Source organism: Mytilus trossulus, chromosome 1 (assembly GCF_036588685.1).
Source record: "Mytilus trossulus isolate FHL-02 chromosome 1, PNRI_Mtr1.1.1.hap1, whole genome shotgun sequence".
Classification (NCBI taxonomy): Eukaryota; Metazoa; Mollusca; class Bivalvia; order Mytilida; family Mytilidae; genus Mytilus; species Mytilus trossulus.
The window spans coordinates 1,800,637-1,816,280 of NC_086373.1; the positions used below are offsets into that span (position 1 = coordinate 1,800,637).

The window sequence follows — 15,644 nt, forward strand, 5'->3', positions numbered from 1 at the left end:
AAGTGGCTAAATAATTAGGTTTGTAAACTTCTTGTAAACATCGCGAACAAACACCCTGTGTAACATACACTTTAATATAGCATATTTGGTTGGCTCTGTTCTCTTTTTTTTTTAAATTAAGGAATAACCGGCATTTGACAAAATAAAACCTTTTGGAAATAGCACGATCAGTTCTAAAATATACAAATATTTTTATGAAATCAAAATTTTATTTGTGATTCTGAGGAGTTTGCCTTTTGTTTTATGCAAATTTTAAATCTGTTCACGTATCAACATAAAGTCCTTGAAAAAACAACAGTTGATAGCTCGTTCAATAAACAAATACTCCACATACGAGGGTTAAATGTTATCATATGAATAACCCGAGTCCTTCAGCATTGTTTACATCTATTTACTGTTTTCATGTAATATTTTAAATCAGCTATCAGAAAATCCCAGTTTCGACACAAAAATATCACATAATAAGTTAAAGGAAAAAGCACTCTTTTTTGTCTTTCTAACATGTTTGTATGTTTTATGTTTAAAACTATATCATGTTTAGTAATGTACACCTCTGTTTATCATATTTTAAAATTTAATTTTTTAGATTTGTTATAATCACTTCTCATTACTTTTTACATCTTACTTCTTTAATTTCTGACCGTAATACACACTTTCAGTACTTGTACAGTGGCAAGAGTATAATACGTAGAACTTGATACCGAGACTATTATGTAGTATATGTGTTAAAGTAGTTGCAGTTTTAGCTTAAAAGAAGGTGGGTCGGAGGGGTCGTGATCCCTAAATCCCGGGCTTAAAAACATGGTATCCCTCATTCCCGAATTCTAAGAAATTTAAATCCCGACATCCCGTAATTCGAAAAAAAAGAATTCCTGGATCCCGAAAGGATCAATTCCAAAATCCCAAGCTTAAAAACACCCGATCCCGGAGTCACGATAAAGGTCCATCCCCCCATTTTAATACATCTTGAAGATTGGTGATCAATATCAAGTTTGATTTTTTGATTTAATAACTGATGTTTTACCAGTGTTTTTGTAGTCATATCCAGTTTAAATGTTAGGACTTGGTAGCTTCAAGGACAGCGTCCTTGTAAAGGTAATTAACATTAGATCGGTCAGTGACGCTTCAAATTTGCTACCATTTTCACTTATTAGTTATTCATATATGCAAAGGATAAGATAGAAGAGTCAGTAAGTTTTCCTGCTGTAGAAATATGTTGCTACCAGTATAAAAAGTATTATATTTGTTAAATATAGAATACTTGCTTAAAAAACTGAATCCGTTTATTCTCTATAGCAGAGTGTTCAATGTGCAAGATCCAAAATGATCCTTCGATAGGGCCAACACAAGTATAACTAAAGCTTTCAGTCTATATTGCTGAATGTGTACTGACGTATCATTCAACAGCAAAGAACAAAAATCTATTATTTTTGGCAATTTTTTTATATTTTTTTTATCCAAATACTTTATTTTTCATTCTGATTGTATAAATTTGAGTTGGGGCATTTAAGGCCTAGTACTGGCCCAAGAAAATAAAATGAGTGATAACCATTTCCAATTGGCGCATAATATTTAGAAATTTATAGGGTCAAGAAATAGCAATGAAAAACATTAAGATTTTTATTTGATGATGTCACAATTATGTCATAATATGTACTGTTTTCACAAAAATGATGTTAAATCATGATTTTATGTAGTTTGCTATCTTTATTTTCGTTGTGGAAACATCATGCGCAGCCAGACATGGGGTCAATTACATTTGAAAGTAATTAATTACATTCAATTACAATTACAAAATCTTCAATTAAATTACACATTACATTTGACTTTTTTTACCAATGTAATTAATTACATTCCAATTACTTGGCAAATGTAATTAATTACTTCAATTACATTTGAAAGGAAAATTAAGATAAAACATTGAAAACATGCATTTATTCTATGATATGTACATAAGTATTATACATTGCTCTATAGTTATAACAATTAGACAGTGTTCAACTAGTATATACATTTTTGTATTGTGTCATATAACTTATTTAAGCATTTTCCCATTACATTTGACCATCATCAGCTTTTCAAATGTTCCATCAGCCAGTCTGCACCTTTCCGGCCTAAATGTTTTTCCAGCAGTGCTAAATAAGCGTTCAACTGGTGCAGATGTGGCTGGAATAGCTAAATATTGCACTGCTAACTTAGCTAGACGTGGTAAACGTTGACAGTTACTATGCCAATACAAAAGAGGGTCTTTTGACATATCAATACAATTATCTGACAAGTAATCATCCATTTCTGAACTTACAGAAATCCCTGAAGGGCTTTCTTTTTCTTTCCACTGATGGGGCTGGCATGAAACTGAAAAGATCATCATTTTTTGCTCGCTTACATGGGGGAGAATTTTGATCACAAGGGGGCTCAGATGATGTAGGGACTTGACTAAGTTTGTCCTTAACAACAGCTAAACACTGATCAATCTGTTCAGTTTCACACCATCTGGTCTTAAATCTTGGGTCTAAAAAGCTAGCAAGAATATATGCTTCATCTTCTACAAACTGAAACAATCTTTCTTCAACAGAAGATTTCAATGATTTTATCATTTTACAATTATAGTCAACTGATATAAGTTTTAACTGGTGTTTTAATCCAAGTGTTACAGGAATTGGCAAGCTAGCAGTTACAGTTTTTTCACCTTGGACAAGGACTGTAGCTTTGTCAAAAGGTTCAAGTATAGTACATAATTCAGAAAGCAGTTTTCTCTCATAGGATGAAAGCTTAGTTTTACAGTCTATTTTGTCCAATTCTAATTCTGGCACATTCAAAACTGAGCAAATCATATGCAGTTGTGAATTCCATCTTGTAGCATTAGCAGCTTGCAATCTTTTATAATCTTCAAGGATTTCTGAAGCAATAATAGATTTCCTAACAAAACTGACAATATTTGATGCCTTTGTAATAACAGTTTTAAGGTGGGGTGAACAATCTTTCAGGCCATCCTTAACAACCAATTGTAAGGTGTGTGCAAAGCATCTTGAATGTTTGGGTAAGCAGTCGGATAAATGTAAATCATCAGACTGGTCATCTTCAATTTCTTTGTCTACATCATCAATTTCCTCATCAGAACTCTCATGATCTACCTTAAAGTCATAAAAGCCAGGAATTGAAAATGCTTTGACCATATTACTAGCATTGTCACTGACTATTGCAGCAATTTTAAAACCTATTTCAAATGAAGTAACAACTTCTTCATATTCACTCCTGATGGATTCTGCTGTGTGTCTACCTTTGAATCGTTTACAGCATATCATGACAGACTTCATAGCCCAGTCCAAAATAAAGTGGCCTGTGATTCCCAAAAATCCTCTCATTTGTCTACTAGACCAGAGATCAATGGTTAAACACACACTTTCAGCTCTTTTAAGAGTATTTACAAGGTTATTTTTTATTTCAACCGATTTTTCATGTAGAAGTTTCGAAGATAAATGCTTTCTGCTAGGCACTTGATACTTAGTGTCAGCTTTTTCCATCAAGTTTTTAAATTCTTCACTTTCGACAATAGAGAGTGGTAAAAGATCCCCAGCTATGAACATTATAAGAGCATTTGTCATTTCTAACTGTTTTGGATCAGACGGTGAATATTTTACACTTTTTTTTATGCATTGTGTCAATGTTGGTTGAATTTCTTTATTCTCAGAATGCAGAATGTACAAATCTCTGTGTTTTCTCTGAAAATTACAAAAGGCCTTATTTAATATCTTGAAAATATTAAATTGTTTTAATTTACCTATCGAAATTTTACATTTATTTAAATTTATTTGATTGTAAATGATACAAAAAAAGAGCACTATTTTTTATTTTTTGAAATGATTTTCATTTTTATCCCAGCTTATTCAAATTATTTATCTTAAATAAGTGATTTAGAAATCTGACTTCTTAAAACAAAAATAAACTTTAGTTTTAATCACAACTAATTAATTTAATAAACAAAATATTTTCCAAATTTAAATGTAAGCTATTAGAGGATATAAGATAAATGAAATCTGGTTAGAAATGAAAAAGAAGCATTATGAATTTATTAATTTTTAAAATTCTTATATAGTATTACCTTCATATGTGTAACAAAGTTGGATGTAACTTTATAACTTCCACTAATGAGGGTGCCACAATGCATACATTTTCCTTTGAAAGTATTTCCATTTTGGAAGTCATCAGGAACGGGTAAAATGTTCCAGTACACTCTTGGAGCTCATTTTTAAATCTGATAAAATGTTTTCTTTCAACATTCATATATATAGTGAACAAATTTTGCAAGTGAGATTTTGTCATATGCATTATCCCTTCAAGAATTTAAACATGTACCTATAGGCCCTAGGGGTATATTTATCTCTCTCTAATTAGCCTTTTATCTGTTTAACATAACTGTTATAAAAACAGTCATTATATAGTTTGTAATAAAACAAATAGCCAGAGGTTATATTTATTGGTTATTTAAGTCCTTGAATAAAGTTAATTATGTTAAATCAATGTCTTAAAATATCTATCTAAATCTACTAATTAAGGTCAAGACAGTGACTTCCTAGTGGTTTCTTTTAAAATTATGGCATGTGTCTACATTTTTTTTATCATTCAATACAAAATGAAGAATCTACCATGGTTGTGTTAATACAGAAAGTATACTGTGAAGGCTTTTCTTTGTCAGCTTACAACATTTGTTAAGATTATTGCTTTTAATAATTTTTTGAGAAAACACAAGATTTAATCTTTTGATCCAAAATTTCAAATGTAATCGACTTGTAATTGAAAAGTAATTGTCAATTACAGGCAATTTTGGCTATGTAATTAATTACATTCAATTACATGTAATTGAAAAAATGCTCAATTACACATTACATTCAATTACATGATAAATTGTAATTAATTACAGTCAATTACAATTACATATTTCAATTACCCCATGTCTGTGCGCAGCCGAGAAACAGCAAAATAATTTAACAGAAGCTTTATTATAACTATTGGCATAATCTCACCAATTAAAAAGTTGTTTCTTTGGTGCGAACATACTTATTCAATCAAAAATATACTTAAAATTTGATGACAAAACAAGGAAAATCACGAAATTTAACAAAATATGCAAATTAGGTCATGATTTGTTGCCATAGTAACTTGTTCAATGTCAAATTTGTTTTTGTTTTTCTTAGTACCTTACACCTTAGTCAAGTTTTCTTTTAAGTAAGAATATGTATGATCACTTTTGAATTTACAGTAATTTTTGGGCCAAATAAGGGCCTTATTGCCCCTACTCCAAATACTATAGTTTTCATTTTGGTTGAATAAATTTGATAAATAAACTCATGTATCTTCATTCAGTTATCAAATATTTACTGCTAAGCATTGAGGCTGGATATTAAGGTGTGTTATTGTCCGGTGTTTATGATATACAAAACGATTTTGGCATGGTGTTACCAAGATATATAAGCGTATATACTAAGATATATGAGCGCCACCGATGAGTCATATGTAGACGAAACGCGCGTCTGGCGTACTAAATTAGAATCCGGGTACCTTTGATAACTATGTAACATGTATTATAATATGACGCCCTATACCACAAACTGAGTAGATATTTTCAATCGTATTCTTATGTCATTTCCCGCATTTTCAGAGGTTATATAGTATGTTCATTTCAAACTGGATTTTTCTATTTCTAACAAATGAACTATGTGTCAATTTGTTTTTCATGTTAATCAATTTATTTTCCAGGTTTCGTCCATTTCATATTTTAAGCAGTTTGTTCTTCAGAGTTACATTTTAATGAGACTTTCATGTGTTTCTCTGCTGTTAAAAAGAGAATTGTTGAAATCTATGATTATTTTTTTTCAAAATAATATTGCAGAATATTTCTTTCACTTGAAACGTTTTTTAAGAAGGAACCTTTATTTCGTGACAACTTAACACTACAAACATATATGAATAAAAGTCTGCTTGTTGGTGACCTTCTGCTGTTGTCTGATCTCTGGTCGGGTTGTTGTCTCTTTGACAAATTCTCATTTCCATTCTGAATTTTATGAACCAAAGTCAGTTTTACAAAAAACATAAAAAATGTACCGCCTAAACCAAAATTCGTGTACATAATTATTCCAAAAATTCAAAAGGCAGTTATAGTTGTTTTTATCACAAAACCAGCTATTCGTACCAGCAACACTCTAAAATTAGATTAAAAAAACCTGGACGTAGATCCAAATTTTGTGTAAATGTCTTGCTCAACTGAATTGAATTTTTATTAGCTCGAGTTTTGACAGGTAAAACATGTTTGCTTTTTATTTGTATTTTTTCCGAGTTTTAACTTATGTTTTAACCCAGAGAGAGAACCTGCACTTGACGGAGTTGTTTATAAAAATATGCGGATTGTATTGGTTATCAAAACACAAAGTACACTATGCATTTCTTAAAGAGGAACTCTAAAAGTATTTTCTCGACAGATAACTATATAAATACCGCACTTGCTTGGTACTTTGCGCGAAATTTCAATGATTTAAACCTGGTTAGCTAGTTGAACAGTGCACAGCTTTTTGTTCTTTATCTGTGCTTTGTACAGGAGCGTGGAAATCATTAACGCACGCGGCAGGGTATTTATTAAACCATCGTCACTTACAAAAACATTGGAATTAAGTGCAGAGATAAGTATTTGCAGACAGTTGGGTCAGAGCCAATAAAATCTAACGTAATAAATGTTTAGTCCTTCATAAATGCATGCTCATAAAACCGTTTTCGGTTTTATTGTCAAAGTGAAGGCTTCGAATGCTTTATCAGGACGGTACGACAGTGCTAAGAACGGATCTCTCAACCCCTCCTGAGTTAATCTTAACAAGTTTAGGGCTATCTTAGTAAATATTTGCAACCGTGCGTTAAGATAGCACTATTATCGTCTTTTCCAAAATAACAGTATTTGTTTGTAAAGAGAAGAAAATCGGTAGTAAAAGTCATATGTATGTTTAATAGAACGCTCAAAAAAATATATTTGAAATAAATAATTTGAACTTTATAGTTTATTCCTCTTTTGATCAACTGTCATATTTCTGATTTGATACAAGCATTTTCGAATGCCTTTAATGTCTTAGAGGAGGTCAACTCCAGTCCTTCTTCAGGGATGCCCTAAATAATCAAACTGGGATCCGGGCACGCTGGCCACCCCATTTATCCGCCCCTTCAAACAGAATGACATTAATCTATGATGAGTTTATATTCAAACATTAACGGTGATGTTTTTTACCCTGAATTTATATATGATTCAGGTAAACTTATCGATCATTTAAACAAAAACATTAGAATGATTGACAGCCCTTAATGTTTTGAAAAAGTGCATGATTTAAGAACGATTCTTACGTCTAACTTAAAGCATTCTTACTAATTCTGGTAACACAAAATCATTCTTAAATTTTGGTCAGTTATTAAGTGTTCTTAAAACAAACTTAGCAATTTAGGGGTGTGCCAAAAACAATTCGCAATAGCTTCACTTGACATTTTCTGTAAGAGTGGTCCCAACTACTCTAAGCTGTACATTCATTTGTTAATATTAGATCAAGTTGCTTAAAAAAGTTAATACGTCTACCTGAGATTTTTTTTTATTCCAGTTAATAAAAAGTAAAATCACAAAAATACTGAACTCAGAGGAAAATCAATTTGGAAAGTCCATAATCACATGGCAAAATCAAAAAACAAAACGCATCAAAAACGAATGGACAAGAACTGTCATCTTGTCTGAATAGGAAATTATATATTAGTGTTTACTTGGCCATGTATGTGGAGGATGGTTGTTTCTCTTTTTTGTAAATCATTACAACTTTGGCTGGTTTAGAGAAGTGTTAAATATAAAGCAAGGAGAAATTTGTGACCTTTTTCAATTTTAAACCAAGAATTCCAAATGGTGAAGTTTTAATCATCAGTTCTTAAATTTTACGGAACCCATCATGAGTTGGTTGACCAGTTATTTACCAGCTTTGTAATATAATGAGCAACACGATGGAAGCCACACGTGGAGCAGAATTTGCTTACCCTTTCGAATCATCTAAATTCATTTCTAGTTTTTAGTGGGTTGGGTGTTGTTGTTGTATACCTGGGTTTTTTTTTTTACATTTTTGCCTATTGTGTCTTTTTTGTTCACGCATCGTTATCAATATCATGGAATTTGACAAGACTGTCATACAAGTTAGAGGTTCAGCTCTTTAAACCAGGTTCAATCCATCATTTTTTTACACTTTGAAAATGCCTGTAACAATTTAGTCAGAAATATGACAAATGTTGTTCATTCGATTAAAATGTTTAATCATTTGGTTTTGCCATTTGGTTAAGGACTTAATTTCCGTTTTGAATTTTCTTCAGAGTTAAGTATTTTTGTAATTTATTTTTTTGTAAGAAGGCTTTTAAGATGTGAAAAAAAATATTGTTAAGAGTGAAAAAATATAAGAAGATGCGGTATGAGTGCCAATGAGACAACTCTCCATATAAATTACAAATTATTAGAGTAAACCATATTCTAGTAGTGATTTGACCGATATGAACGATAAAATAGATAAAATAAACCTGCGTCATTTGAGACTCGTCATTTATACTCGATTCAAATCCTACCATTGGCCTGGTGAATAATAGAGCCCTTAAAAGGATTGTCCTGGGTCAAGCATATTTTTATTTAAATAATAATGTTCTATAAGCAGTTAAGATAATATCATGTTTGAAGCGGTGCAATTTTTTAATACAATTTTACTTTTATAAAAAAAAGGGCCGGAAGAATAATGGCGGTCTGCGGCCAGAATTGTTTTCCTAAGGTTAAATGGGTAGTTGATTATTATGTGCATTTAATCGTTCATTAAAACGTTTCTATGATGCATTTAAGGTGATTCTAATTTCTTTGCGAGGAACCAAAAACGGAGACAACAGAAAATTATTAAACCTCGTAACTTGAAAACTATTACGATGCAGCTTAAGGGAGAAATAAAAGCGATCTACGAACAACCTGAGGGAGCTTTGATTTACACTCTTTGAGTGATCTGAGAATTATCTTATCTTCCCCTTAATTCAATACTTACGATCTCTCTTAATAAAATTTCTTGTTACCGGCCCCTGATAAGTAAAGTCCTTTTCACCTGATTTTGATAGTTTGTTCTTATGTTAAAAAATAAAAATATTGAACAAATATATCATGTTAAGGAGGGGTATTTGCGAAAAATACCAGTCGAGAGAATGTTAAATTTTACGAGCCGTTAGGCGAGGGAAATTCATTATCAAGACTGGTATTTTTCGCAAATACCCCTCCTTAACATGATATATTTGTTCAATATTTTTATTTTTTTTATTTCCTGGTTCGTGATATTTTTTGCCGGAAACCATTTTATAGTTTCTATTGCGACCATAAAAAGTATAACCATCTTGTCCCTACGAAAAAAAACCGTTTTTAAATTGAGGTTCTCATCGGATTTGTTCTAATGCATAGTTCGTTTCTATATGTGTGTTACATTTTAATGTTGTGTCCTTGTTCTCCTCTTATATTTAATGCGTTTTCCTCAGTTTTAGTTTGTAACCCCGATTTTTATTTTGGTCCATAGATTTACGAGTATTAAACCGCGGTATATTATTGTTACCTTTATTTATAGTTAGCTTTACATTGTACTTGTATGCAAGTTATTTATAGTTCCTTTATAGTCACAAAGTTCATACATGCTAACCTATGAAAATGAAAAAAATAATATCAGGTCATAACGCGTACGAATTTTTCCAGATGATTTTGAAATTTTATAGGACATTTTTGTTTTAATCAACCAGTTTCTAAAACTTGCTCATATGGTTAATTATATACTGAAATAATTTAATTTTTTTGTGTAATTATTTCATTCCACGTATAAATATTTTCTTATCCAAGAATCTCTTTATTATTATTTTTTTTGGTATTTGGCACAACTTTTTAAATTTTTATCCTCAATGCTCTTCAACTTTGTACTTTTTTGGCTTTATAACTATTTTTACATGAGCGTTCCTGGTGAGTCTTATGTAAACGAAATGCGTGTCTGGCGTTTTAAATGATAATCCTGGTACCTTTGATAACTAATAAGCTTTTCAACGATTAATGTCTTATACTTTATTTTTTCAAGCCAAGCCGAAACCTTCCATGGTTCACTCATTGCTTTAATTCAGATGCCATCATATTATATGTGGGGGTTTTATATACACAGTATGCACTTGTTATTATCTTTATTCGTATGGATCTATTTGTATAAAATTGAGAAAGGAAATGGTGAATATGTCAAAGCGACAACCACCCGACCATAGAGCAAACAACAGCCGAAGGCAACCAATGGGTCTTCAATGTAGCGAGAATTCCCGCACCCGTAGGTGTCCTTCAGCTGGCCCCTAAAATATGCATAATAGTACAGTGATAATGGACGTCATACTAAACTCCGAATTATACATAAGAAACTAAAATTTAAAATCATAAAGACTAACAAAGGCCAGAGGCTCCTGACTTGGGACAGGCGCAAAATTGCGGCGGGGTTAAACATGTTTATGAGATCTCAACCCTCCCCCTATACCTCTAGCCAATGTAGAAAAGTAAAAGAATAACAATACGCACATTAAAATGAGTGGTTAAGATTATAACACAATGTTGACTGCTGTACTCCTGTTTTATAGTGGTTAAGATTATAACACAATGTTGACTGCTGTACTCCTGTTTTATAGCGGTTAAGATTATAAAACAATGTTGACTGCTGTACTCCTGTTTTATAGTTGTTAAGATTATAAAACAATGTTGACTGCTGTACTCCTGTTTTATAGTGGTTAAGATTATAACACAATGTTGACTGCTGTACTCCTGTTTTATAGTGGTTAAGATTATAAAACAATGTTGACTGCTGTACTCCTGTTTTATAGTTGTTAAGATTATAAAACAATGTTGACTGCTGTACTCCTGTTTTATAGTGGTTAAGATTATAACAAAATCCTGCTTTCTATGCGTCGACCATTGTATTAATGTGCTGTTCTGATCAAGAAATCCTGCTTTCTATGAGTCGACCATTGTATTAATGTGTTGTGCTGTTCATGAAATCCTGCTTTCTAGTAGTTGACATTGTATTAATGTATTATGCTGTTCAAGAAATCCTGCTTTCTATGCGTCGACCATTGTATTAATGTGCTATTCTGATCAAGAAATCCTGCTTTCTATGCGTCGACCATTGTATTAATGTGCTGTTCTGATCAAGAAATCCTGCTTTCTATGCGTCGACCATTGTATTAATGTGTTGAGCTGTTCATGAAATCCTGCTTTCTATTAGTCGACCATTGTATCATGTGTTATGCTGATAAAGAAAGATAATCGAATCATGAATTATATGAGTTGACCATTGTATAAATGTGTTGTTCAGATCAAGAAGGATAAAAAAAATCATGCTTTCTAGTAGTTGACATTGTATTAATGTGTTATGCTGTTCAAGAAATCCTGCTTTCTATGCGTCGACCATTGTTTTTATGTATTTTGCTGATCAAGAAAGATAATTAAATTCTGTTTTCTATGAGTCTACCATGGTATTTATGTGTGGTGCTCAGTGAGGGTAATATATTCTGCTTTCTATGAGTCGACTTTTGATTAATTTGTTTATAGGATCTGTTCATTCTATTTCTACTCTTTCAAAATTGTCTGGGTTTTTCCTTAAATCAGTATTATACATGTTATATGGCCTTCAAAATATCGTTTCGATTTATTTGGTTACATTTGGTGATCCGTTTATTTGACAATCGCAAAACGCAGTCAGTATGGTTTAAGAACATCAGTTGTTCGACCTGCTAGTAAAGGGCGTTTTGTTATTATATACTTTTCTCTTTTTTAGTCTTTTAGAAAATGCTTTTTTGTGATCCCTCTACCAAGAAATTCGGTTTGCCTCCAAACGCATAAAACACTTATTTAACACAATCATAGGGTTGAACGTTGTTTTCAATTTAGGCCCGTTTATAATTTTTTCGTTTGGGCTTGTTTTATATTTGCCTTCGGGTTTATATGATCTGTTCATCCTATTTAAACTCTTACTATTAAAATTGTTTTTTTTCTGAAAAACCTGTCGTAGAGTTGTCACTGGTTCAGAATTACTTGAAATAAATAAACTTGAATAATCTAGCAACAGAAATTGATAGGTTAAAAAAATTACAGTTATACTGTTTTTATTAAAATATATAAGAGGGGGGGAAGGGGTTTATCTGTTATGCTGGTATGGGGCAATTTAATTCTTTGTTATCTGTTATTTTGAAAATATATTTGCTGTTAACTTTTATGTCGTATTCTTTGCTAGCTGTTATTGGGCTTTTAATTTTTTTTGTTATCTGTTATTGTAATAATGTATTTGCTGTTAACTGTTATGGAAAATTGGAATGTTAGCAATTTTTGACAGTCAATATTCGGTATAAATTGAAGATCATTGGACATTGGGGTCTACCACTACTGATATGTATGTCCCGTATTCAGAAAAGGATTCCATTAACATATACCCATCACACAAGTGAAGCCAGGACAATTCAAGTATATCTTAAGATTATCCTTTGTAATAAATTCCATTATTTTTTTATGAATGTGTATTTGGAATTATCTTTATTTTTTTGTGTGAGAATAATGTTCCTTGTTTCCTCTACGAACATATTAAATTAAAACAATTCTTAATATGACAAAAAGGAAAACATATGGCCAGGAATATCTGACAAGGATCTCAATTAAGGACTAGTCCTAACAACCACTTAACCTTTTATATAATATGGTACATAGACTCAGCTCTGTTATTCTTTTCAAAGCAGAACCAAATGCATTGTACAATGAAAGTTCCAACCATTTACTTGGGTTTGAAGCTGCACATAACTCATTACAAAAAAAAAATTTATTTCGTTTCAAACTATTTTTTCCCTACTTAACTATGTATTCTACTTACTACTACACTTGGTGCAATCAAAAACCTGATAAACAAATGTTCAAATAAGGCCTTTGATAGTGGAATAAATTGCTTTTGGAGTGTCAAAATTCGTTCGAAAAACTTGATAAATTGCATGCTTATAATTGGTGCTTTTGATTTTTCTACCCTATATACCACTCTGCTTCATAGTCGTATTAAGAAAATTCACACACCATATTAAATGGTCATTTAGAAAAAGTCAGAATATTCTCTTTAAGGTCATTTTGTTATTAGCAACAAAGCGAGCTTCAGTCAATATATATAAACAATACACCAACGTTTCATGAGAACTGCTGAAAGCATTTTTGAGTTATTTTAGAAAACTAAAAAATACCACCTTTTTCTAATGAATAAAATCCCTTAACTCAATAACATAAAATCGAAAATTTATAAAAATCGAAAGGAAGTTTACAACAATAGATATAAACATTTCAGCAAAGTTTCATGAGAACTGCTAAAAAAAAATTTGTGTTAATGTTTGAAAACTGGAAAATCCCCCCCTTTTTAATTAATAAAACCCGTTAACTCGGAAACGTAAAATCTAAAATTTATAAAAATTGAAAGTGACCTATAGATATAAACAATGCATCAAAATTCATTGCTTTGTGAAAGCATTTTTGAGACATTATCAGAAAACTGGAAAAAAAAACAACACCAATTTTATTGAATAAAAACCCAGAAACATGAGAAACTTAAAATCTAAAATTTATTACAGTAAAAAACAAAAAGGGAGCTCACGTCAATAGATTTCCAAAACAATTTCCAAAGATTAATGCAAATTGGTTAAAGAGTTTTTGAGTTAATGTTCGACATGTTGATAACAGACGGACAACAGTATACCATAATACGTTACGTAAACGAGCGTATAAAAAATATTATAATATATTGAGTAGTAATTCAAACACATTCTAAATACATAAATTAATACTAAAAACATAATCATGGAAAAAGGAACGCATTACAAAGGAATCCGTAATAAGAATACTGATTTGTCAAAGACCGAATTATTTTAATATTTCATTTACTGTTATCGGTGTTTGTCCATTTTAATTCCTTGTTATCTGTTATGAGCCAAATCAATTTGCTTGGACCCCCCTTGCCCTCCCCCCCCCCCCCCCCCCCCTCATATAACATTATCAATTAATTTTCTGAGAATTACAATTTTATGGTAACGATCGGTTACTGGTTCAACGTATATATATAATATAACTAAAATTGATAGAATACTTGAACATTAATTCTTTCTTTTAAATAATACAAACTTTATGTACATCCATGTTGGTTCTTGAATTTTATTTATATGTGTTTATGAATATAGCTGATCTTCCTGCAATGCTGAAATTACCACTAAAAGCCAAGGAAGAAACTGAGTTAATTAAAATGTTTAATTTCTTCTGGAGTGTTATTTAATGGTATAGTCACTGATGCAGTAAAATTTCTTAATCTATAATGATACATTTTTGGCATCGATGCTTATAACTACTGTTACAGTTTCTCATAATCACAATAAGCGATCTACCGCTAGAACCAAGGTATTTTTATTCAGGTCAAATAGCTGAGAGGCAGATCGATACTGAACTTAGTACTGATTCCTTGTGTGCGTTGTTCAATTATTTTTGTATATGTCGCTGGCAACATTGAACAGACAATAAATGGGGAGACATAATCAATGGGATGCGCTGGTATCAAGACGGAACAGACAATAGATGGGGAGACATAATCAATGGGATGCGCTGGTATCAAGACGGAACAGACAATAGATGGGGAGACATAATCAATGGGATGCGCTGGTATCAAGACGGAACAGACAATAGATGGGGAGACATAATCAATGGGATGCGCTGGTATCAAGACGGAACAGACAATAGATGGGGAGACATAATCAATGGGATGCGCTGGTATCAAGACGGAACAGACAATAGATGGGGAGACATAATCAATGGGATGCGCTGGTATCAAGACGGAAAATCCTACATTGTTTAATCAATGGGATGCGCTGGTATCAAGACGGAAAACCCTACATTGTTTAATCAATGGGATGCGCTGGTATCAAGACGGAAAACACTACATTGTTTAAAGCATCGATTTCATCTGATTTAAGTGGAGCAGTGATAATTAAACGTCAAATGTTACAGAGAAGCTAGGGTAAGGTGACATGTTTTAAATTTGATCGATATATGTGTTGTAGCAATTGCTAAGCTTGGTCGTTTACAAACTGTAACATTGAATGGGGTTATACTTGTTTATCTCTTACTAAGCTTGGTCTTTGACAAACTGTAACATTGAATGGGGTTATACTTGTTTATCTCTTACTAAGCTTGGTCTTTGACAAACTGTAACATTGAATGGGGTTATACTTGTTTATCTCTTACTAAGCTTGGTCTTTGACAGACTGTAACATTGAATGGGGTTATACTTGTTTATCTCTTACTAAGCTTGGTCTTTGACAGACTGTAACATTGAATGGGGTTATACTTGTTTATCTCTTACTAAGCTTGGTCTTTGACAGACTGTAACATTGAATGGGGTTATACTTGTTTATCTCTTACTAAGCTTGGTCTTTGACAAACTGTAACATTGAATGGGGTTATACTTGTTTATCTCTTACTAAGCTTGGTCTTTGACAGACTGTAACATTGAATGGGGTTATACTTGTTTATCTCTTACTAA

General features: G+C 31.8%; 1 protein-coding gene across 1 annotated transcript in view; it reads left to right on the forward strand.

Annotated features, from left to right (window-relative positions):
- Window positions 1-14,912: 14,912 nt before the first annotated feature.
- LOC134712096 (uncharacterized) overlaps window positions 14,913-15,644 on the forward strand; it is a 76,999-nt gene continuing 76,267 nt past the window's right edge. The window contains exon 1 of the mRNA XM_063573261.1: window positions 14,913-15,119. The gene's annotated coding sequence lies outside the window, so the exon portion shown is untranslated. The remainder of the gene's footprint in view (window positions 15,120-15,644) is intronic.